General features: G+C 40.0%; 1 long non-coding RNA gene across 6 annotated transcripts in view; it reads right to left on the bottom strand.

The window, feature by feature from the left end:
- LOC120398758 overlaps nt 1–24,906 on the bottom strand; it is a 347,241-nt gene that overhangs the window by 57,251 nt on the left and 265,084 nt on the right. For 5 of the 6 annotated variants that reach the window (XR_005594682.1, XR_005594684.1, XR_005594685.1 and 2 more), the window contains one exon: nt 9,819–10,075. The exons of the other annotated variant lie outside the window; for it this stretch is intronic. This is a non-coding gene — a long non-coding RNA (uncharacterized LOC120398758). The remainder of the gene's footprint in view (nt 1–9,818; nt 10,076–24,906) is intronic. 6 annotated transcript variants of the gene reach the window in all.

The following is a 24,906-nucleotide window of genomic DNA, read 5'->3' as shown; positions in this document are numbered from 1 at the left end:
ACTCCCACTGAGAATAACTTCCGGCTGCTGTGGGGAGAAGAAGGGGGAGACAGTTCCATCTGCGACAGCTCTGATTGGTTATTCTGTCCCAGGAGGAAGGCAAGTTGGGGACAGGCAGGCAGGCAGAGGGCTCAAATTCGCTAAAGGGCTGGAGTGTTTCCTGTCACTGAGATTGGCTCCAGCCCAGCCCCAGCCAAAATCCTGTAACTGGCAAACAAAGTGCAAGCGTTGGTGAGGCTATAATAATGCAGCATGTCCTCTTAATCGCAGGGGTTTTGAAATTTTCCAAACCCAGAATGTTTAATAAAATGTCAACCCAAAAGTCAACTCTATTACTCCGTGCCCACGATGCTGCCTTGGAGTCCTTAAATCTGATACTCCCTGGCATAGGCATGTTGTGGAAATTTGCCTTTGGATAAGTAAAAATGGCACAAGTTGTGTTGCTCCATCAGAGCAGGCCATGGGGCCAGCTCCTAAACAACATTCAACAGAATCACACATCTCCATACAAGTCTGGGGTTCCACAACGGTGAAGAAGAAGGGATTTTATTTTCTATACATTAACGTATTTAATAAACTATTTAAATAAGATGACTGATACAGCTACAGAGGTTGGTAATGATACAGACCGTCAGCTTGCCCGTCCACTCATTTTGCACAGTGATTCAGCAGCATTAATACCAAACAAACTGCCCCACAGTCTTCGGTATGTGTCTCTTTTCTCCTCTTCCTCTAATGTAATCATCTTATTTTACTGTGGTATTGACATTCAATACAAGGCATTTCTTTAGAAGTGAGAATTAGCATTTCAAATCCTATGTGACTGGAAGGGTGGTGGGGAGACACTAAAATTGTGGAGCAAGGCCCTTCTCACAAACTCTGGAGTCGACAGTTCTCATGTTATCAGAATCTCATGACTGTAGGATGTTGGGGGCTGTTTGCTGTTGTTTTGGGCTTTTTAAAAATCACACTTCCCATGGTCTCCTGATGTTTGTCAGCATCCCTGTAAACTTTCAGCCTTACTCAAAATGGTTACCATTTCGCCATTTCCCTCCCCTCCCCCCACTTAGGATGAAACAGGACTGCTCTTAGTGCAAATGATTACCCACTGGTATCCACAATGAACAGGAAACCATGAGAGAACATGGAAAATATGGACAGGAAGGAAATTGAGGGCACATGCAAGGGAATGTAAGAAAAATTAAGAGATATAAGCAGAAGAGAAAAGTTGTTTTTCATGTGTAGTTTTCTAACTAAAGCAAAAGTGGCTTTAAAATGTAATTACATTTATTTAAAAAAATGTGCCTTTCAATTGCTTTAGTCACAAACCTATATTCAACTGAAAAGTGACAGTACAGAACTGTTGAGAGATTAGAGTACAAGAGGAATTATAAATGGGAATAATACTCCATAATTTCTACTGTATAAATACTGAGGCACTAACAAGATAAACGTTTTAGTTAAAAATGAGTTGCAAATCATCCTGAAGACACCATCTCTATCTGCATGCATGCAGCAGCTTGTACAAATGGGTTCTCTGTACCCGTTGACACAAGTCACCAAAGTGGAAAGCCAGGCATGAGAAATGTCACTCATCTAAGTCTGTTTTGGTTACATTTCCTATCACCAAGCAGACAGGAAGCGTTCTCAGACTCACAAAGAAGCAAACAGAAGCCAGAGCTAAAAGTAGACTCTTTTTCTGCATGCTATTACTCTGAAAGAACGGAAACCATATGGAGATCGGGTTATTATTCAGCTAGTTAGAGCCTTCAGGTGGCTTCAAATTAAAAAGAAAGATTGTCAACAGATGTACCCATCCACTCTACATCCTCTTTTCATACAGTGTATTAAAACATTATTATTGCTTCATCCACTAGTGCTGCTATAGCCAAAGGTATGCCAGCATTTCAGTATCTGATTGTTGCTTTACTGTAAGAACTCACACATTGATAACTTAGTTATAAAAATTCACTCTGGGCTAAGCCTTTAGGTTTTTTGGAATGGTCAAAAGTAGTTGTAAGCATTTAAGATGTTTCTACATTTTAAACATATTAACTCTGGCACAGATCCGCTTTCTCGTCCACCGTGTCAGTTATCTGTGCACTTACCAATTCAGCACTGAGTGCTGTACCAGCCTTCTCTTGTGAACGAGCCCATCCAACACGTCCCCATTACATTATGTCCTAAACTTACATTGATTTAAAAGGAATTGCCATAGGCAGCTATACCAGAATAAACACATGTTAAAGCTTTGAGAGTTTAAGGACAGGATAGCCCAGTATTTTCTTTTTCATGTTTGAGTGGTATCGGCATTCATGAAATAGATTCTTGGCACTTGTGTGTGGGGACATGAACAAGTATCTGAATGAGCACTGGGATAACACCTATTAACACTGCACATTAAACTTACAAAAATAATTAACACTGCCATGCATTTTAAATTTCATTCCTGGTTGGTGGGTGTAAGCTGGCATGGCTGTCCCTCCACCTCCAAGGGAGGCCATGCCTCCTCGCAGATTGGTCTGCTAGAGTATTCTCCCAAATGAATAAAAAACAAAGGGGGGAATTAGCAGTTCTCAATGGGCCCCGGCCTTCAAGCATGGCAGGGAAACAAGCAGTCAAGGCTCTGGCCTGCAGGTAGGCAGAGCTGGAGCAGTTTATCCGCCCAGTCTAGGGGCTCCGACAGGGGCGAGCGCCAAGCAACATTGCTGAGGCTCCAGTAAGGATGCCCGAGAAGCACAGGACTCCTGGCCTAAGGAGGGAGAGTACTGCCACCCCAGGGATGGGCTGGCAGGGGGGATGCGGGCCTGCTCAACTCCACCATGGCCCAACCCAGGGTCCTAAACAGTGGCAAAGTGGTCTGCCTCTGGGTCAGCTGGGATTCCACCCGCAAGACACTGACCAGTGGCACCACAGCCAGACAGTAGTCTCACTCCCCTGGGCTGCTTCCTATTCTCCCCCTCAGGTGTACTTGCATCCAGGGGTCATCCTCAGTCTCCCCAGGATACTCTGCCAAGAGCAGCGGTAGCAGCTCCTCAGCATCAGGAGTGGCAGGGCTCTCTGGAAGCTCAGGTTGGTCATCTAGGCAGCAGCAGTTCTCCTTGGCGTCCCACTCCAACAGCGGGGAAGAAGCATCTGTCTCCTTCGGCAGCTCCCTCTTGACAGAGCTGCTTGGCTGGTCTTTTAGACTTCCTCTTCCTGTCCCGCCCCTCTGCTTCCGGCATGTGGGGCATGGACCTCCTGGTTCCACCCACCAGGTAACTTGCGGCGTTTCCTCCGCATCTGCCTCTGAGGGAGGCCACGCCACCTCACTACAGTGGGATAGCAGGAGAAACAGCTGTGCATTGTGGTGTTTGCTTTTACACCAGCTATTTGAAATGTGAACAGAAAATGATCAGACTTTTTAAATGTAGTACAGCAAATAACTCATTATGCAAATATAACCTGGTGCAGCACGTGTGGTATTTTTACTAACTCTGCCAACTGGGAAAATGTACATGGAAATCTACTGGCATCGTACTTTAATTTATTAACTCAGTGCCATACATTAATGTCTATCATCTTATGGGTTAATTTGCAACTGTATAGTGATTTGCAAGGACAGTAGAATCAAAGAATCAAAAGCAAAATATGCACAGAATGCCAACTATGATACTTGTAAATATAATCACACCTACATTCATTCATTCAAACACAGAAGATTCACTCATTTCACTCATCAATCAGATTGGTATATTAGATAGCCATGGGCAGAGGGTAAGATTTCAAAATATTTGTTTATTTTGAATAGCACAGGTAATGATAATAGATAATAAACTAGGGCAAAAAATTAAGAACTATTATTTCTTCTAGCCTGAAATGTCTCTGGGAAATATTTTTCTTTAAATGAAACATTCAGAATTGTATGTTATTAAGAAGTGAAGCTGATGGTTAAAAATAGGGAATGTAGCAGAAAGCCCTTTTAGTCTTGCATATTGAAACATCCTTACCCAAAGTTCCTTCTCTTCCATTATCCCTGCAATGGCCCATGAACTTCTCAAAAATTGCTGCTGAAGATAGCCTGCGGAGGCTTTTAGTAATATTAGGATACTACTTACTGCTTACCAAATGCATGAAAAGTGACTTAAATGAAAAAAAAAAGTCATTCCAATAGTATTTGCAGGAGGGACCAGTTGCTCTCATCCATTCAAACAAACTTGCGTATACACTCCAGGCTTTATTATCCAGTCTACTAAACTACCTCTAACAATTGTCGGATCTTTAAAATAATTCAGTTCAATGAACAAGATCTACATTTTACAGGAAGTTGAAGCCTGTTTATTCTAACAAGGACTCTAAACTCAGTCTAAAGGCAAGCTATCAAACTTGACAACATGAGGTTTACCATAATACAGGCTCAAGTTCAAGGCTCCTTTCAACCCCATTTAATGATGGTATTTCATGAAATGTAACCATATGCCAGCAATCCAAGCCTGAACCCAATTTCTCCACTAGCAAAGCTTGAATGAATTCAAATCCCTCAATCCAGCCATTCTTTTGGACTTTAACGACTGATTTGAAAGGCTTTTTGAGATTCTACTTTTCAATCAACACGTGATCAACATCAGTAATGATGATCAGCCACAGAATCCATAGTCATTGGATACCTTCCTGTAGCCTTGCCAAGTCCCACACACCCCTCACCCTCCACAAGTCATATTTTGATGGTCAATTAAAATACCACTCTAGTTCTTTTCCATGATCAACTCTCATTATAGGGAAATGCAGATGAACAGATGTTGTGTCTGGGTTGATAAGTTTTCATGACAATTTTTCAGAGCTACTTTACTGTTATATATTAAGCCTCCAAATTATACATACACATTGTTATGTTGTATTTAAACTGATACAAATAAATTTTAGTGTTATGCTCTTTGCTGATCTTTGCAGGATGGCTCCTGTCAGCTTCTGTGGGCGCCCAGCCTCTGAAGCTGAATTACACAGTAACAAGGTGTCTGCTTGAAAGATCAAAGGGACATTGGGATAAATCGTGCCATAAGAATTATTGATACAATTATAATTACTAACACACACACACACACACACACTTTATTTCTCTAATGACAGTCTTGGAACTCTAGGCATTAAGATACAGCAGTATGCTTCAGTGTGTCGTTATCTGTTAATTAATAAAATGCTCCCAGTACAAAGATCTCTTAGTGCAAGTGCAATACTCCACCTCCCAAACACTACATAAATCACGCTGGCCAATCTAAATAAGAAACACTTACAAAATAAACTAAACACCTACATCCACAGGTAAAGGCCAGCTGGGTTTACACCATGCCATGAAGTTGTTGATGAAGAAGATGAAGATGACACCACCACCCTGGCTCTGCTGGATCCCTGATCAGCAGAATTCCAGCATCAAGAGTTCTCCATGAAACTGTACTGGGCCACAGAGTTAAATTACTGAATGTTAGCACAAGTACCTAAAAGCTGGCATTTCCACACTGATGACCAGGGAGAGAAGAGGTCTTTCAGAGATCTAGGTTCTATGCCAGGGGTAGGCAACCTGTGGCACGTGTGCCAAAGGCAGCATGCGAGCTGATTTTCAGTGGCACTCACACTGCCTGGGTCCTGGCCACCGGTCCGAGGGGCTCTGCATTTTAATTTAAAATATTTTAGAAGCTTCATTTAAAATTAAAAACCTTATTTACTTTACATACAACAATAGTTTAGTTATATATTATAGACTTATAGGAAGAGACCTTCTAACAACGTTAAAATGTATTACTGGCACACCATTTCTGAAAGGTTGCCAATCCCTGATCTAGGTTGTTGTAGAGCCAATGAGAAAAACAACTAAACAATCTTCCTCCCAGCCTTTTTCTGTACAGACCTTCCCATGGGCTTTAGTCTCTTTAGGCCCCAATCTTTAGCCTCCAATCTGGGCTCTAGAAAGTTCTTTCCCAGCCTTCTTTAGGCTTTCCAACTCTATAGTCTCTCTTTTAGGGCTCAATTAGTTTTCTTCCCCTGAATTTAGAGGTTTATGCCCACCACTTCCAGATGTAGGAACTCACGCCCCCTTCTCTTCTGGCTTTTGGTCCTGGGACCCTATATATTCAGCAACTGCCCAATTCACTTGACATGATTGCATCACCTTTTCCCTGCATCAATTCCTGCATGGCCTGCTCAGTTCTAGGCTTCTTTACAGACTTTCCCAGACTGGACACTTCTCCACTCCTTGAGGTCCTCTTTCGGCTATGCTCCAGGCTTCCTGTCTGGAGAACTCAGCCCAGGTTGTTTGACAAACCTAATTTCCTCCATGCTGAGCTCTAGCTACTTCTTACATTGTCCACTCAGAGTCATATTCCTAGTCTCCTGAACCATCAATCATATGCTCCAGCTGATGACTAAAAATTAAAAAAAAACTCCTGCCTTAAAGGGACTATGTCCCTATAACAGACATTCTGGTCTGCAAATGTCCTCCCCTCCCCAAAAGGACCAGTGCCTTGTTACAGGGGGCCACCCTGCCATAGTTTCAACTTACAAGCCTCACTTATATCTTATCTAGGCAGGACTCCAGCTAACTTGGTCTCATCTAATCTATGATTTAGGCCAAGTTCTTTTAAAGCAAATATCTCTGTCAGAATTTGACACAATAAAGAGAAACAGATGCATGTTTTCTACATAATGATCTCACTAATTCATCACACTATTTCCGCCATCAGCCTGGGCTCATAATAAGGAAACAGGTCCACAAACAGGTCAAAACCCTTTCGGTCAACAACAACTAAGTCTTTTGACAGAACCAAAAGTACAAGCACACCTGATCTTTCTTTCACAGGACGAGCTCAATCACCAAAAAAAAACAACAGTGCAGTCTCATGCAAGACCCAGGCTGAAAGCAAGAGTGAGAGAAACCAAGGAAATCTGGAGGTCTCTAGATGATATCAGAGCCACCTTGCCACAGTCTTCCCAACCTGCAGCAAAAAGAAAAGGTTAGAAACAGAGTGACAAATGGCAAGACTGCCAACCTCACGATAGGCGTCAAAGAACCATTCATCTTAAGATGCCATCCTGTCCTTCCACAGGACTTAACTGTAATCTACATTTACAGAATACCTAGTTTTATCACAACTCATGTTTTAAACATACTGTTTTAATATCAATAATGAATGTTTTTGATAATATCCATTTTTAGTTTTTTGCTACACAATTTTAAAATTCTGGCTTTGCTGCCATCTTCCTAGCTTTCCTGTTGTTCTGTCTGGCTACTGAGACAGTTAAGATGGGATTAAGCATGTCAATGCAAGGGATGGGCACTGGAAAGGTTGGGGAGGGAATGAACAGACCACAGCCTGTGCACAGCAGAGCACAGTTTTGTGGTTGCCAATCTCCAGTGCAACTAACAGGATCAATTATTAAATTGTTCGTGCCCTTTGAACCTCCTGGGCTATGAGCTAAACAAGAATACACCCTGTCATTGATATTCACAGATGTGCAGATGCTGAAACTGTAAGGCTCATTCCCTTGCTTGAAGGGAATCAAAACACCCTGACGACACCTGGTGCACATTAAAGCCAGCTTTGATTTCAAAGTCAGAAATTTAGAGGAAATCCAGGGGGGTCATATTTGTCAGGTCACACGTTCCTCTCCAAATGTGGCTTTCCTTCTTTCCTTTCATATTTTCATTAACACTATCAATCCTAACAAATATTCTATTCTCTTTTTTAGCTCTTCCTGCCATCTGAACCAGCCAGTTCCACCCTAGTTGTGTGGAAAACCTGATTAGGAGACATACCTAAATTGAATGATGAAGTAGCAAAACAGACCTGTTAAAGCCAATCACATTGTGACCCTGTGTGACCATCACATGGCTATTCTCCTATGCTGAGAACTGCTTGAACCCAGAGAACATCACTTGTGCAAAGTTATCATAAACATTTGGAATGCACCTTCTGCTCTTTCAACATGGTCACTGCAATGAATGTGGCTTTGGCGTATGAAAAGTGAAGACACCGAGCTACTCGCAAACATAAAAATATAGGAATTGCCGAACTGAATCAGACCAGTGGTTCAACTAGTCTGGCATTGTGTCTTCAAGAGTGGCCAGTTCCAGACACTTCAGAAAAAGTTAGCAGAATATCCTGCATGAGTGGCCTTAAACATGAAAAACTTTAATTTCAAGGTTTTCAAAGTTCAGGGCCTTGAGTTTCTCTTCTACAGCTGAAAACATACTATAAGAAACACACAAAGTAGAGCATAAGCTGCTTTCCTCACTCTGCTCTAGGCTCTTGATACTTTACGTCTGTAACAAGTAAAACACAGAACCAAGAATACCTTCACAGGTCAATTAAAGGCGAACTGTTTTTCAACTGTTCTGTTTAAAAATGCACACTGTCAATTTTTTACATCTCCATCTGTACACCAATTCGGGATACTAAATGGTATCTTACATTTATTTATTGTTAAGGGATTGGAATTTATCTTCTTTCTTCTAGTCAAAGTTTATCCAGCGATTATTGATGTACCCTACCTGGCCACTATTTTACAACTCGCACCCTCCAGCTTAAATGCAAGAAAAATCACTGGACGTTGTATTTCTTTTAAAAAAGAACGTTTTCTCTTATTTGCCTAGCACACGCCCTTTACTCCTTCAGCTCTGTTTTGCAAAGCAGCAGCAGCAGATATCGCAGCCAGTCACAGCAACTAGGGACAGAGCAAGAAGGAAAGGGCTCAACTGCACCTTGAAGGGTGGCACAGATGCATCCTGTTCCAGGAGCACTGGGAGGCAGCATGCTACAGGCAGGCACAATACCTCCCACAGCTCCTATGGATGGCTGCTGCTGCGCCACCCTTTCAGAGAGTGCAGCATGTGCCCCCCTCCAATCCCAGCCAGTATGGAGAGGGGTGACAAAGCCATGGCTCTGGCCCCACACGGTGATAGATATCTACTCAGAATCACTAGCAACACTAGTCTGGAACACATCTTCCACTCCAGGGATCCAGTGCCTAAGGGTTCCTTGGATTTTCCTCCTCACTGCACACCTGAACATGTGCCAGGCACAATTTGTTCCAATGTTTACCCCTTATATGTATTTGGGAAAATGATTCTATATTAATATCCCATATAAAATTATAGCAACAGACACAGAGCCAAATTCTTCTCTCATACATACGCATGTAAGTACAGAGGAACTGACTTCCATAGAGCCAAATGAAGTCAATGGAATTACTCCAGATTTACTTCAGTGTAACTGAACAAAAGTTGGACTCACAGTCTTCAGCACAACGTATTCCAGAGCAGCTAGAACTGGGAAAGCCAGTTGCTCCATTTTGTGAGGAAGAATGTATATTTATTTCATTAAGTTAATTTTTATACAATTTAGTGTTCATATGTCACAAATGCCAAATCACAAAAATATGTTCATTCTGGATTCTTCTTATTTTGTGATTTAGAATTATTCCTGGCCTCTTCATTCCAGTTTACAAAGGGAAGTTTCCGGACGTAGCACTGAGAGCATGTCACTGCTCCACATTCATTCAAGCATCATTTTAGAAATCTTGCTCTGCTAAATATTTTCTCACACTGGCTGATCAGACCCAGAGCTCGGGGCAGTAATTTACTTTGGTCATTAAAAGGAAAAAGAACAGAGTGCATTATCAGCTTTAAATAGAAAAGGCTGAATGTAAACTAACACAGCAGCAGTAGTCAGTCTATATTATACACAATAATTAAAAAAGCAATTCACATCCATTCTGTGGCAGAAATTCTAGTACCCAAAGAATTAAATTCAGAAACTCTTTGAATGATTCCAGAAAGCATTACTCACTTTTTACTGTCATTGGTATAAGATCATTTGTACAATCTTTTCTCCCCAGTATAATATCTGCTCTTTGTATCTCTCAGACTCTTGGCTTAGTTTTGCATACGTCTTTCCTCAGTCTGTAACATTTGCCCTCTGCCCCCTCTATGTAGTTTAGGTTTTGCTTTTTCCCTCTGCAAAACTTGCTTTTAAGGCAATGGTGCTACGCAGCTTTTTTTCTTGATGCTTCCGCAGCAATGTACTGAAAGAACATTCTTCCAAATCTGTGAAGGAAGGGATAGCATAATTTGAACTCAAGAGTGTCTGCAAGTTTTAGATCACGTATTTCATTTACTATGTAGGTAAATAGGCCTGTTGTGTATAGATAAAGTAACAGACAAGAGTAGGTGATACACTGCAGTATGACAGTCACATGATGAAGCCATGAACCCTCATGCACCTGCTCCAACGGTGCATGTAGTCTGAGGGTTTTCCCTGATTGATGTCGGTGTAACTGCTTCGCAGGCTGTGTGGGTGAAGGATGTGGGTTGGCTTTCTGCAGTGCACTGTTCTAAACTTCCATCTGACATTACATAAGGAGAAGAGAGACGGAGACTCTCACATGCCCACCCACACAGACAAACAGACAGATATAAAAATACATGACCTTAAAAGTCAGGAAACAAGCAAAAAGGAGGAAGCATCTTTCTCACAAGTGAAGCAAATAAATCATAGATGAAAACACCATGGGCATAAAAACAACGAAGAGCTAACTCCATTCCTGGTGGAACACCACTGATGTAAATGGATTTACATTAGGGATGAGGCTGGCCCATTACCTTTACAATACTTGTTAGCACCCACTAGAGCTAGTGCTTTGCTCAAAATATTATTAATTTAAGCTGGCTATTTAATTTGAGTCCATGCTACACAGAAAGCAAGAATACAACAACAATCCTGAACAACAACAAAAATGTGTGCTTACGTTTGGGCTGGTGCAGTCGGGGAGCATCTGGAAACTAGAGATGAGCAAACGTCTAAAGTTTCCAAAGGTCTGTTTGGCTACACATCCAAAAGGAAGCTCTCAAGCTAGTTTGATTTTACAAAAAAACTGGTTCACTCATATCCCAAAAGGCAGCAGACCATTCAACAGTCCAATATTATACACACACCCTCTCTCTTTTAGAAGGCAGGAACATCTGTATGGTCTCCTGTTCAAGGGCTAATGAATGTTACCATGCTCATCTGAAACATTTCCAGTAAATTACACTTAAATACCTTGGGAAAACTCTGTTTATTATTAAAAAAGGTGGGCTCCTGGAACTTCAGAAAGAAAGAATTCCTCTGCATAAGCCTTTTCACCTCCAGAAACACCTTCTGTCCTTGCCACACCGTGTGTTGTTCCAACTATTATAAATCCAGTTTTGTGAAGGCAAATTATTCATTACACTTGTTTAAAAGAAAATGATTGTGCTGCCCCAAAATAATACCTATATGTAAGTAAGCCACCTAACTCCCAATTCTATCCATGTTGTACATAGCTACATAGTTACCCAATGGAGTGTGGTTCCTTTTATTAATAAAGTTACAGTACTGGAAGAAACTGAGTCAATACAAGCAGTTTGGGGCTGAGGTGAAGGGTGTGAACAAAGGCTGTTTATAGAAGGCTGTGGATAGAAGTCTCCCAGAAACTTTGGAATTCACACACAGAAATGTGCTGAAACTTTGAGCACGTGTAATTGTGAAAGAGAAGCCTGAAAGAGAGAGATGTGAGCAGAACAGAGATAGACCTGAACTCTCACTCCAGATCCAATCATACTCCAACTGCACCCACTGTGCCAGAACCACATACAAGAGAGGTACACTGCCACTGCTACTTTCTATCATCCCTGGGCTGCAAATCGCACAAAGGGAAAGGGAAATGGAGGCAGGTGTCGTAAGAGTGCTAGGTGCTATGTCCTTGTCCTGGGGGCAGGCCCTTTCAGGGAAGTCAGGGACCAGCCAACCTGTGACTGGCTCCGCTAAGGAGAACAATACAAGCCAGATCCAACTGTGAACAGTTAATTACCTAGGTGGCTGGATGTGAGTTAATTAGTTAAGGAACATCTGGGCCTTATAAAGGGTTATGAGGGTTCAGACAGGAAGCCCCAGAACACAGCGAGGAAGCTCCTAAGGATTTTTACCCTAGCTCCCCATATCTTTAGCACAGTTCTGTGTACAAACTACACAATCTGGTCCTAAATAATAATAATGTGTGTATAATAGACCTTCCAAGTATATTACAGCACTATAGAATCCTTGTGTATGGAATTATAAGATTCTTGTAATTTTTCTTAATTCGGGGAATTTTCTTGGAACTATAGCTAGAAATATAGATCAAGATTTGATAAAGTGACCAGTAATTTTGGCTGTCCCACATGAGGTAGTTCAAAGGGACCTGATTATTGGGGGATAGTTGCTCAGCATTTTTGAAACAAGTAGATGTAGCAAGTTGTGCACCCAACAATGTGTGGCATTCAAAGTCTCTCTTTTCTTTTTTCTTTTTTTTAAAATCTTGGCCACATGAAGTATTTGCTGTGTAGAGACTTAAAATCCTGAACCACATTTACCTACACTAATACACCTGAAAGAAACAGAATTATTTAACTTTCACTTGCATCAGCAGTCTGCCAGTAAATATTTGGCAGGGGTTATGAGGCAGGTTATTATAGTAGATGCAATTGTGAAGCTAAAAAATGTAGCGCTTTCCATCTATTTTTCCTCACGCTGACTTCAGCTAGGCATAAAACATACTGACCTAAGATGAGGGTTTGGATGTAGTGTAACATCCACAAGTCTTGTTTTGCAAAGTATGACAGAAATTCAAAAAGAAACAGTAAATGCTGGCTACTTTTTAATGATTACTTTGGTTTGTTGAATGTTAGTGGGAAACCACTATATTTAATTCCTGGTGAAATACCTTGTCTTCAAAAGACTACTGCTAGAAAACATTATGTACCATAGCCTATCCACAAAGGATTTAGCATAGCAGGATATGAATGCTACATCTGGGAGAAGATATATGAAAGGTAACAATGATTTTAAGTATCAGAGGGGTAGCCGTGTTAGTCTGGATCTGTAAAAAGCGACAAAGAGTCCTGTGGCACCTTATAGACTAACAGACGTATTGATTTTAAATGTCAGTAGCAAAGCAAAGGATTCTAAAACTTCAAACCAGAGGCTGCATCTGGACTAAACTTTTCTGGGGGAAGTAATGAAAATAATTGGCTTTGTATGCCTCAGATTATCCATGATCTTGAATCCATCTCTGTTGAATAATGATCAGCATTGGTGTGAAATGCCCATGAATAGATAGGTGAAGGAGAAAAGGGAAGTGAAGTGAAGTTCAATGTTAGAGAAAATAATAATAATAGTAATAGTAACAACTGTTTAACAACTATGATAATAAGCAGAGATTAAGTATCATCTCAATTTAACAGATGGGGAAACTGAGAAATAGGGAGACATAGGTATTTGTCAAAGGTCATATAGCAGGTTATTGGCAAAGCTGTAAATATGACCCAGGGTTCTTAACTGTAACTGCACTGTCCTACCTGCTAGATCACAGAGAGCAAAAACAGCTTATTAGTTAAAAACAATCACCCCTATATTTCCATCCATTTGGGGCTTCCTGATTAATCCAATAACTACTACTAGCAATGTACGGATTTGAGCAACAGAAATTCACTGTTACATTGCCTCTCATCTTCAACTTTTCTGTGGATTTGTCCTGCCTCCTGCAACATCAGACCCCAGGATGCAAAAAAGTCCCAAATTAAAATTTGTGCCAGGTAAATCATATTTTTTTGCATCAGAACACTGTAAATGTATCATCAGACAAGATAAGAAGGAATGATGCTCACCCACTTGAAAAATTAAAACGCTAACTTATTTTTTTCATGGGCTGATATCCCCAATGGTGACTAACAGAAACCCACTGCGGCAGTTACTAGCTATTGTCAAAGTGCATAATTATCGCCTTGGTGCATCAAAAGCCTCAACACAACCATGAAGCTGTACTAGGATCAGCCCCACTTGCAATAATTTGCTCAAATCTGCTGCGCTCCTTAGCCTTCTTGGAAACAAGAGAGATCACATACTCACTACTAGTCCAACGCCTAGTCTGCTAAACATGTAAGAACATTTGACTTTGATACTTGTCTCATATGAAATAACCAAACGCTGCAATAGCAGCAGAAGATGCAACTGAAAGAGCTCAAAAAGAATGCATGCTAAACAATTATATACATTGCAAGCCTGTGTAGCATCTCATAATAAAAATGTCTGTAGTTTGGAATTCTAATCAAAGGGTCTGGAAAACAGGCAAGCCCTCTGGCCCCATTGCCTTTGGGACTGGTGAACAGTCACTGCTGGAATAAAGCAAAAGGGTGGATCCTCCGTTTATTCTTCTACTAAATAGGGATGATGTTTACCTAACTCACAGGGGTGTTGTGAGCTTAATTAATATTTGTAAAGCACCTTGAGTACCTATAGTAGTCATGAACTATTGCTGTAGGATATGGTGATATTTCAATTATGCACCACACACAAATACAGGCTGCTTCAAACTCAGAGATGGTAACCAGCTATTCAGAGACTCCACTCTAATTATTGGTTTCAGGCCAACAGATCCAGACACCCTCATTTTTCCAGTGAATGCAAAATGTGAATCTGTGAATCAGCAGTTATCTCAAAATGTAATAGTCAGCCAGCATCCAGTCACACTCCAGTTCATCTCCCCACTCAGTCCTGCAAGGTTCTGACCAAGCCAGAAATTTCACCACTGAAATAGCAAACCTAAATGATGAAGAGGGGCATCTAAGTCGACATATTAGATGAACTAAGATCTCAAACACATTTTTTTCTTTTTAAACCTCTCTCCCCTTCCAATCAGATTGACTTTAGTATCTTTGAAATATCTAAGCACAGAGGATCTCTAAAATATTTTGAGGGGAGACACTCAGTAACTTCGATGTTATGTCTCTTTATTTTTCATGTATAAATTGATCTTTTCAACAAAGGTGATACCCAGAGCAGGGGAGAAGCAAGGTAAGAGTGGATGCCTTGAAATTAAAATCCGTGACAGGACACAACACTACAATTAAGTAAGTTAACAAACACAACTGCATTTAGAGAAGCAATAAAAAAGTATCTTATCCTTGAGTGAGAGTAACATCAGAGAGCTTAAAGTAAAAACCACAAACTAACTCTTTCCTGCTAAGGAAAAGTCTTTGCAACTAATCAGCCTTGCCTGCATGCTTACTAGCGTCCTATTTGTTAAGCTTTCCCCCTCCTAACAGTCATTCTAATATTTATACTATCTGGTCAGAATAAACCCCTGCAAGGCACTTTGAGTGCAAGATCAATCCATGAGCCAGTCTCTCTGTGGAGGGGTGCCAGGATTATATGCTTTCCCATTACCTTTTAACCTTCACATATATGAATGCTCCCCCAGATCTCTCTTTCCCCCATTCTGTTGGTTTTAAGGAAGAATGAAGGGAAACACTCTCATACCCACACTCACGTTCCTTTGGGTCAGCCTTGACAGTCATGTTTTGACTCAACAGCTTTCAGGGAGGAAAAAAAGCAGCACTGACAAGAAATTTGTGACTTCCCAGCCAGGTTGTTTTGGAAGGAAATGTGCTCTGCCCTTTCGGGAAGGGGAAATTGCTTTGTAAGTCTAGACCGAGCCCTTCCCCTTCCATGTCTATTTCAATTCATTTAAGACAGAAAACAAAAAGAAGGTGGAGAACTGAAAGGACCATTGGGCAGAGTTTCCAAGCTCAAAACAGAATTATATGCGGGTTTAAAGAGTGCTTTGGCAGCCCAAACACTGATGAAGCATCAACCAGGGAGAGGGGAGGAGAGACAGGGAGAATGAAAAGACTAGGAAATTAGAATGGAATCTAGGACAGGGATTGTGGTAGCATCTGCTATAGTCAAAGTGGAAAAGGAGAGAGGTAGAAAGACAGAACAGGTGGCAGGCAGGCAGTCTGGCTATAATATCAGACTCATTTGTCTTTACATCACTACAAAGAAAGCAACACCAGAAGTGAATGTCTAGAACTGCGCAGGTCATGGAGAAAATGTAAACAAGGTACCAGCAAATTCAATGCATTTGACGGCAATATTACTGATGAATACCCAACAGCTAAAGATGTGGTAAAGAATAAAGACATGATGACACCAAGCAGCTGTCAGATAGGATCAGAACAGCAGGAAACTTGAAACAATTAATCAGATGAAATTAGATGAATTTTAAGAGAAGCCCAGAGGGGCCAGATGAGTGAAGATGTGGGAGAGGCCACAGAGAACATCTTGAGAGTTGCACTGAGGCCCAGAAAGAATTAAAACAAGGGCCCAAAAGGAAAAGAGGGGTCTGGAGTGGCTTGAGACAGTAGCACAACTGATGACTAAAAATGCAGCACAGGTTGAAAGTGTGTTCCAATGCAAGAAGCAAGCTTGGAGCAGCAGCAAAGACAAAAGAGTGAGGGAAAAGCAGCCCTGGAAACCCGGAAATCTAGAGGGGCCTAGTGAAGAGCAGATAGTGAATAGATGTGGCCCCAAGAGATTTAGAGAGAGGTTTAGGATAATGCCAGAAGAATTTGTGAGTTAAAGCAGGGAGTGAAGCATATTGACAGGAGTTTTGGACCCAACTGAGAGACAGGAAGAATGAACATTTAAATTAAACTAATTCGTAGAGAGTCATTGATCCTCACAAGCTTCTGTTTTATTTACTGTTTATTTTTATGTTTAGGCAGAAAACATGGTTTTCTGTGTTTGCTTTTATTTTAATTTTTTTAATTAGGGTTTTTTAGGTGGGTGGAGGTGGTGAAGGGAGTACACAGTTTGTGAAGATCTTGATCATTTTCATATTTAATACCTTGAGCTCCCTTTATGGACATAGAGGTAGCTGGTACTGTGATATTTTTCATATGGGAAAACAAATGCAGGCCTAGGAAGCAGCAGTGCTGTGAGATGAGTACTCAGAGTCAAAGTTCAACCAGGGTCCTAGGTCTAGGAGAGGTTTTTTCTTACTGGGAAGCAAATTAATATACATGATTGGTCTCTCACCTTTCTGGTCTCTCACCTTTTTAGCCCCTCCCTTAATAAAAATAAAAAACAAACCAGTAATAATTTTGCAATACCCTTAGCCTTGTGCTTTTAGCCAATAGCATATTTCTTAGTTGTGTGTGTTAGTGAGAGAGGGAGAAAATCTGGCAGCACATCATTTAAGAACTCATAGGGAGAACTGTTGCAAATGCCAGCTAATATAGCACATTTCTTATCCTGAGGTTGCACTGGGCTACAGCCCAGTTTCCTTAAGTTCCAAATTAAGAAAAATAAATAAATAAATAAAACAAAACATTTTTTTCTTGACTAAGTGCCAAAAATGATATTTTCCCTCCTTATGCAAATTTCTCTGGACTAGAGATGGGATTGATGATAATACCTCTGAGTCATCATCTCCTTTCCCTGAATCAGAACATCATGTAGATGATGTAGTGTTTTCAGTACTGACACTTTAAGTGGCCTGGCTCTCTTCCCTTCTAAATCACAGAGTCAGGTTCGTGAGGCCAGTTTTGTAAACAAGGTTAGCAAATTGCTATTAAGTTGGTCAATTCCGGTAATCAGCATCAAGATAATGACAGTCACTCACTCACTTTTCCCTTCAACAGACCAGAAATAGTTGATCAGCTAAATCCTTCCCAAGAAGTGATTCAGCACAAGTAAATGCAATTAGGCCACAGTTATTTTTTTCTTAAAGCTAGAAACTACACCTGCATATATAAAATCATTTAAACTAGACACACCCCTCTATCTTTAACATTTGGAGACACCTCTAAGCCTATCACAGGTCTTAAGGAATATATGTGCAAAGTAAATAATTCATGTGCTAACTTTCTTGTTAATCAGACTGGCAAAATAATGAATTCCATTTATCAGGTGCTACCTGTCAATTTTGGCCTCATGTTGTTTACAGCATACCTGTGATTTACAGTAGGAAAAATATTGATTTCCCTAATGATCACAGAGAATTCTGCTGAATTTCATATACCATTACTGTGGGGACTAGTAAATCAAAAAACATAAAAGTAGCCTTCTTGCTTATCTTAGCCATCTGCAAAGTTTCATACAACCAAAAACTATTTGATGTCATGTCAAATGGCAAATATGCTTCCCCGAAGTACCAAGTTATTTAAATATGTACACTGTACTACCCTAATATATAACACCTAATTAAGCAATTTGGGAACTCCAACTGGCAGGCAGAACACTGGCATACTGTACTTACAGAGCAGAGTATGGAAAAGAGCTAAAAATGAACATGTGGTATGCTGCTTGCCGCTCTTGGTATTTCAAGGTTGCCCATCACAGTGGTATCTAATGCTGCTGCTGCAGAGACCAATGATGGTATCTTAATGCCAGCTTGTGGATAAAGGCCCTTTACCATGTTTGAAGCCATCATCTATAAAAAATTAAAGCAATGGTCATTTAACACCCCTAGAGACACCACTTTCTTCTATACTGTGGTTTGTCTCTACCCCACGCCCTCAAAGTCTCAGACAACAGACTGCTGCAGCAGTAAACACTTCAGTTTCATCCCAGTCAGCATCAGGTGGCACTTTTCTCAGCCATTTGAAGAACACTTACCCAAAGAGGGAAGCTGACAGAAAATGGCTAACTTGCTTTATCAAAATTAGTCTATTTCCACAGGCGGTTTAACTAGAGGGGTGGGGGGAAAAGCAGATTTTCTGCCCCGTGTTCACTCAGCATGAGACAGTAAAAGACAGTGAAGATGAGTCATCTCTATGGGGTGATGGAGCTGCTAAAACTGAAGGAGTACTGAATACTAAGCAAAAAAGATTTACAAAAGAAAGCCTGTGTAAAACACAAAGGGATCCTGGCGACAAACTATGAAAATGGAGCTTGAATCCTTTCCTTAGATTACACTGTTCCATGTTAGTGGTTCTAAAATATAAATATATATATTTTAGAACCACTAACATGGAACAGTGTAATCTAAGGAAAGGATTCAAGCTCCATTTTCATAGTTTGTCGCCAGGATCCCTTTGTGTTTTACACAGGCTAATATCAGGTTAAAATGTTTTTGTTTTTAGCTTTTACCTATTTATATATCATATGCCAAAAGCAGAAAATAGATGTGACAGCATATCAAGACATGTATATCTGTTGCTGCTGTACATGGGAATGATCATAAGTAATTTAAATAGTTTCATTATATATTATGCATAACTTATCCCTCCCTCACCCCAATACACAACTTTGACTAACTATATCATGGGTCCAAAAATAGTTCTGCACTATTGACTGGATTAAAACAGGCAAAAGATCACTGTGCATATACTAAAAAATTAATCAAACTACCTAAGTCCCTACTGCCAGCACACACAGTGATAACATTCAGGTGACATTTTTTAAATTTATAAAAATAGGAGCTATTTATGTTCTATTCATAAGCATGGAATATAACCTTGCATACTGCAAGTTTTTACAGCTCACATACATTCTGATGTCACTAGCAAAACATTTAGAGAGAGAGCTGCAAAGTTCTGATCCAGATCCAATCTTCTTTAAAGCTTGGCATGTGTTCAGACGTAGGTAGGGTGACCAGATAGCAACTGTGAAAGAACAGAATGGAGGTGGGAGTAATAGGCGCCTATATAAGAAAAAGTAAATAAGAAAAGAAAAGAAAGTAAATAAGAAAAGAAAAGAAAAGAACTGTCCCTTTAAAAATGGGACATCTGGTCACCCTAGATGTAGGTGTCTGAGCTGGATCATTAAACTTTGGCCAAAGGCAAAGTTCAGATCTGGGTCCCAACTTCTGCAAAGTTCAGGTGTTTTTGTTTCACTCTCATCTCTAACCAGGGGCGGCTCTAGAAAGTAGGCTGCCCCAAGCAGCGCGAGCGCGCCGCCGCCGCCTTCCCGGGTCCGCCGGCCCCCCCCTCTTCGGTCGGCTCGTGAGCTCCTGCCCATGCCCGCGCGGCGGTCCACCTGAGCCGGGGCGGGACACGGACCTGCTGCAGCCATGCGAGCTCAGCTCCAACGGGCGGCGGGACCGCGGGACCGCCCCGCAGGCCCCTGCGCGCAGGTCCGCCGCCGCGGGCTCCGGGAACCCATGCGCAGACGCGGAGCTCAACGCCAAAGCCCCCCCCCCGGCCGGAACGGCGCGCGCCCGCTGTGCGCGCTGGGCTGCGCTGGTGCCTCATCTCTAACACAAGTAAATAAGAGTAAGACTAAAACACTCAGTACTTACTCAGCTCTTTACAAACAATTAATTAATAACATTTATAGAAAATAATGTTAAATTATTTAGGACTTGAGTCTGCATTTATTGTAGTGAACTGGAATTTTGCACTGACTTCAGTGGGAGCAAGAGAAGACCAAGAGTCTATCATTGTGGAAGAGAAGATACATGAAAATGTTATGTTCAGCACTCACGGCAAGGTGCTTAGCCCCCAGCATGCAAGCTATATAGTGGTTCTATGTATATGGATTACTGAAAGAGTAGATATTTAAATGTTTGTTTGTTTTCTTTTAATTAGGGCTCTCGTGCAATTAAAAAAATGTTTCATGATTAATCACACAATTTAAAAAATATATCCCAATTAACCGTGTGATTAATCATGCTGTTAAATAATCAAATACCATTTATTTAAATATTTGTGGATGTTTTCTACATTTTCAAATATATTGATTTCAATTACAACAGAATACAAAGTGTACAGTGCTCACTTTATATTTATTTTATTACAAATATTTACACTGTAAAAAACAAAAGAAATAGTATTTTTCAATTCATCTAATACAAATACTGTAGTGCAATCTCTTTATCATGAAAAGAGAACTTAAAAATGTAGAATTATGTACAAAATAACTGCATTAATAAATAAAACAATGTAAAATTTTAGAGTCTGTAAGTCCACTTAGTCCTACTTCTTGTTCAGCCAATTGCTCGGGTAAACAAACTTGTTTGTATTTGCAGGAGATAATTCTGCCCGCTTCTTTTTTACAACGTCACCTGAAAGTGAAAACAGGCGTTCTCATGGCACTGCTGTAGCCAGCGTCACAAGATATTTACATGCCAGATGCGCTAAAGATTCATATGTCCCTTCATGCTTCAACCAACATTCCAGGGGACATGTGTCCAGGCTGATGACGAGTTCTGCTCGATAACAATCCAAAGCAGTGCAGACTGATGCATGCTCATTTTCATCATCTGAGTCAGATGCCACCAACAGAATTTTGATTTTCTTTTTTAGTGGTTCAGGTTCTATAGTTTCTGCATCACAGTGTTCTCTTTTAAGACTTCCGAAAGCAGTTCCACACCTTGTCCCTCTCAGATTTTGGAAGGCACTTCAGATTCTTAAGCTTTGGGTCGAGTGCTGTGGCTATCTTTAGAAATCTCACATTGGTATCTTCTTTGTGTTTTGTCAAATCTGCAGTGAAAGCATTCTTAAAATGAACAACATGTGCTGGGTCATCATCCGAGACTGCTATAACATGAAATATATGGCAGAACGTGAGTAAAATAGAGGAGGAGACATACAATTCTCCCCCAAGGAGTTCACTCACAAATTATTTAACACATTTTTTAATGAGTGTCATCAGCATGGAAGCATGTCTTCTGGAATGGTGGCCGAATCACGAAGGGGCATATGAACGTTTAGCATATCTGGCATGTAAACATATTGCAATGCTGGCTACAAAAATACCATGTGAACGCCTGTTCTCACTTTCAGGTGACATTGTAAATAAGAAATGGGCAGCATATCTCCCGTGAATGTAAACAAATTTGTTTTATTAGCGATTGGCTGAACAAAAAGTAGGACTGAGTGGACTTGTAGGCTCTAAAGTTTTACACTGTATTGTTTTTTAGTGCAGTTATGTAACAAAAAAATCTACATTTGTAAGTTACACTTTCATGATGAAGAGATTGCACTTCAGTACTTGTATAAGATGAACTGAAAATACCATTTCTTTCATCATTTTTGCAGTGCAAATATTTGTAATAAAAATAATAATATAAGTGAGCACTGTACACTTTGTATTCTGTGTTGTCACTGAAATCAATGTATTTGAAAATGTAGAAAACATCCAAAAATATTCAATACATTTCAATTGATAATCTATTTTTCAACAGTGTGATTAAAACTGCGATTAATCACGATTAACTTTTTAAATCATGATTACTTTTTTTGAGTTAATCGTGTGAGTTAACTGCGATTAAGCAACAGCCCTACTTTTAATTCAAATGCTGTACCAAGGAAAAACATTTTCAGAGTAACAAAATGTAATGTTTTATCAGTAAAATAGATGGAGACATTTGTATGTATTAACTGATATTATACATTAGGAAATAAGGGCAAGGAAATTACATATACTCTCGAATAAAACTGTTAAAATTAAAATTCAGCCTTTGGTTCTTTAAAATACCAACTCTTTGTTTATATTGTCATGAGAAGCAATCAATAAAACACATCTTTGTATAGTTAGGTGTATTAAGGTATATCTATGCTGCAATTAAAAACCTGTGGCTGGCCTGTACCAGCTGACTCAGGCTCACAAGGCTTGGGCTGCAAGGATGTTTAACTGCAGTGTAGACATTCAGGATCCAGCTGCAGCGTGGGTTCTTGGACCCTGCAAGGTGGGAGGGTCTCAGAGTTCAAGCTGCAACCCGAGTCAGAACCTCTACATTGCAATTAAATAGCCCGTTAGCCTGAGCTTGGGTCAGCTGGCATGGGCCAGCCACAGGGTCTAACTGTAGTGTAGACTTACCCTTAAAGTCAAGAGATATTTTTTGCGGTCACAATTCTTTCTTCTGTTCTCTTTCTCACAAATAAGTTACACTTTTATAAGAACACTTTATTAACAAATATTTCATTTCATTTCAAATACACTGACCATCAACAATACAAACCCATATCTAAATGAGCCACTAGAGTTTCTTTGAGAAACCCAACGCTGATGATGCGTGAGACCTTGAGTTTAGAAGACTTTACAGAATGCCCCATAATGATATGGGACATTACTTTGTTTGGTAGGTTATGTTTTTACAGAAGAGGGATTGGTTCACCTCTTCCAGCATTGATTGAACAGCAGTTGTATTTGAGACTCAAGCAAAAAGGATAACATACAATAAATAGTCAGCACAAAAAGTTTCTATTTCTTCTGGGAAACTCTACAAGTTTAATGGAATTCCAGGTTACACTCAGCTTGGAAAGTGGCATTTCAGGAAAAGCAACTTATCTGAAAGCTTCTAAAGAACTTTAATACTTCAATGTCCTTATTCAGCAAAGCACTTACATTCATGCTTAACTTCAAGCACATTAGTAGTAATCCCTTCTCTACTGTGCAAAGAATTTAAGCAAGTGCTTAACTTTAAACAGATGCTTAAGTGTTTTGCTGAATCAGAGTTTTAAAGAGGCAGGTAAAGGGGCCTTTGAAATAACAAATATCCAGGAATCAGCCAAAATTGTTTGTTGACTGCAAAAATCTTATGTCTCGCATCTGAGTTCATAATAGGCCATGCCTGCTGGTGACCAGCTCTTATAAAGTACAGCAGTCAGCTGCTTTTTTTGGTACAGTACAATGTACTATTCATTGGGAAAAAACAAATCCTGCAATTGAGGTTGCTGCCTTCTCTTAATGTACTAGTTTATATATATCTGGCTATTAAGCAAAACAAATTTTAAAAAACCTTCATTTTACAGTTGTCTATAAACTTATACTAAAATGATTTACTTATGAGATAAGGTTTATGGTGAAAGAATATATGAGGCAATAAATGTCTTACAGCTTGTTAAACACAGAAGCAAAGCTGAGGCCTTTGATAACTGTAAAAACAGTTTCTAGTGAGGATATTCTAACATCCTCTTAATTCTAACATTCTCATAACACAACAGGATTAGAAAATATAGACATCCTCACTGTTTCCTTCTTGTTTTTTCACCTTTTGGAGTTGCATGGATTCCATTTGGAACCATCATATCTTTTGACTTTCTGCTAATGCTGAGATGGACTATTTGTGGCTTGGGTAAGTAAGTAACCAAGCAAGGCTAGGTTTTAAAAGTGAAAATCTGTTTGATGTCAAGTGAGTAGATAATTGAGCAAAAAGAGTGTCCTGAGTGGAAAAACTTGATTGGAGACTAAATTTCCCAAAATAGGAGCCTAAATATTTCCTGCAACATATGTCCTTTGAAAAGTTAACAGATCAGTTTCTGACATGGTGCAAGCATGTGCAAATCATTTGACTTCAAAGAAGTTGTACCCATGTACACTGGATATTAACTTAGTACTAAATATTCAATTACCCAATTTCATGCACGTAAATGTTACGCTGTGGGCAGTAAGTTAGATGCCTACTGAGGAAAAAAATTGGTCTGGTAAGTCCAATAAGTACTTCAATGCAATTTCTGAAGAGAGTGATAGACTCTTCTAGGCTGCGATTGGGTGAAATTCTTCTCTTGTCATACAATGCTGGATTATAGCCATTTAGATAAAATGAAGGAATGTAGAATATAGGTTGAAAATACTGCAAGAATACACTCTCTTGGGTTATTTCACAGCATCTCCAATTTAAAATAAAGTACTCACAAAATGAAAAGCAATGACATATAGGAAATCATAGTTGACATGAGACATCAAAACACTAAGATGACGGAGAGTTTGTATTTTGTCTTTCTGGAGAAATGGTTAGTTTTTAAGTAGTGGATATTCAGTATCCTGGGGACATTCATCATCACCACATTATAACTATTTGGAGGCAGCTAAAATTTGGGATGAAACCACTTGTCAGCATCACTTTAGTCCATTTTTTAAATCACGTTCCTTGTTCTGCTAATGTGTTGTAGCATCATATTACATTTTAGAGAAATCATGTGGCTTTCTGGTTCTTTGACCATTGTGCATTGTCCCATAAATTACATTTAAGAATGTAAAGAGGTTCTGCATTTTTGTTACCACAACATTTAGATTTCTACTTTCAAAGTCAAGCAAATTTTGGGAGACTGAACTTAAACCAAGTCTGAATGCTTGTTGTTTTCTCACTCCA

The sequence above is a fragment of the Mauremys reevesii genome, linkage group 2, assembly GCF_016161935.1.
Source record: "Mauremys reevesii isolate NIE-2019 linkage group 2, ASM1616193v1, whole genome shotgun sequence".
Taxonomy (NCBI): Eukaryota; Metazoa; Chordata; order Testudines; family Geoemydidae; genus Mauremys; species Mauremys reevesii.
The sequence above is the reverse complement of the archived record's forward strand: the minus strand, read 5'-3'. Positions and strand labels throughout refer to the sequence as shown.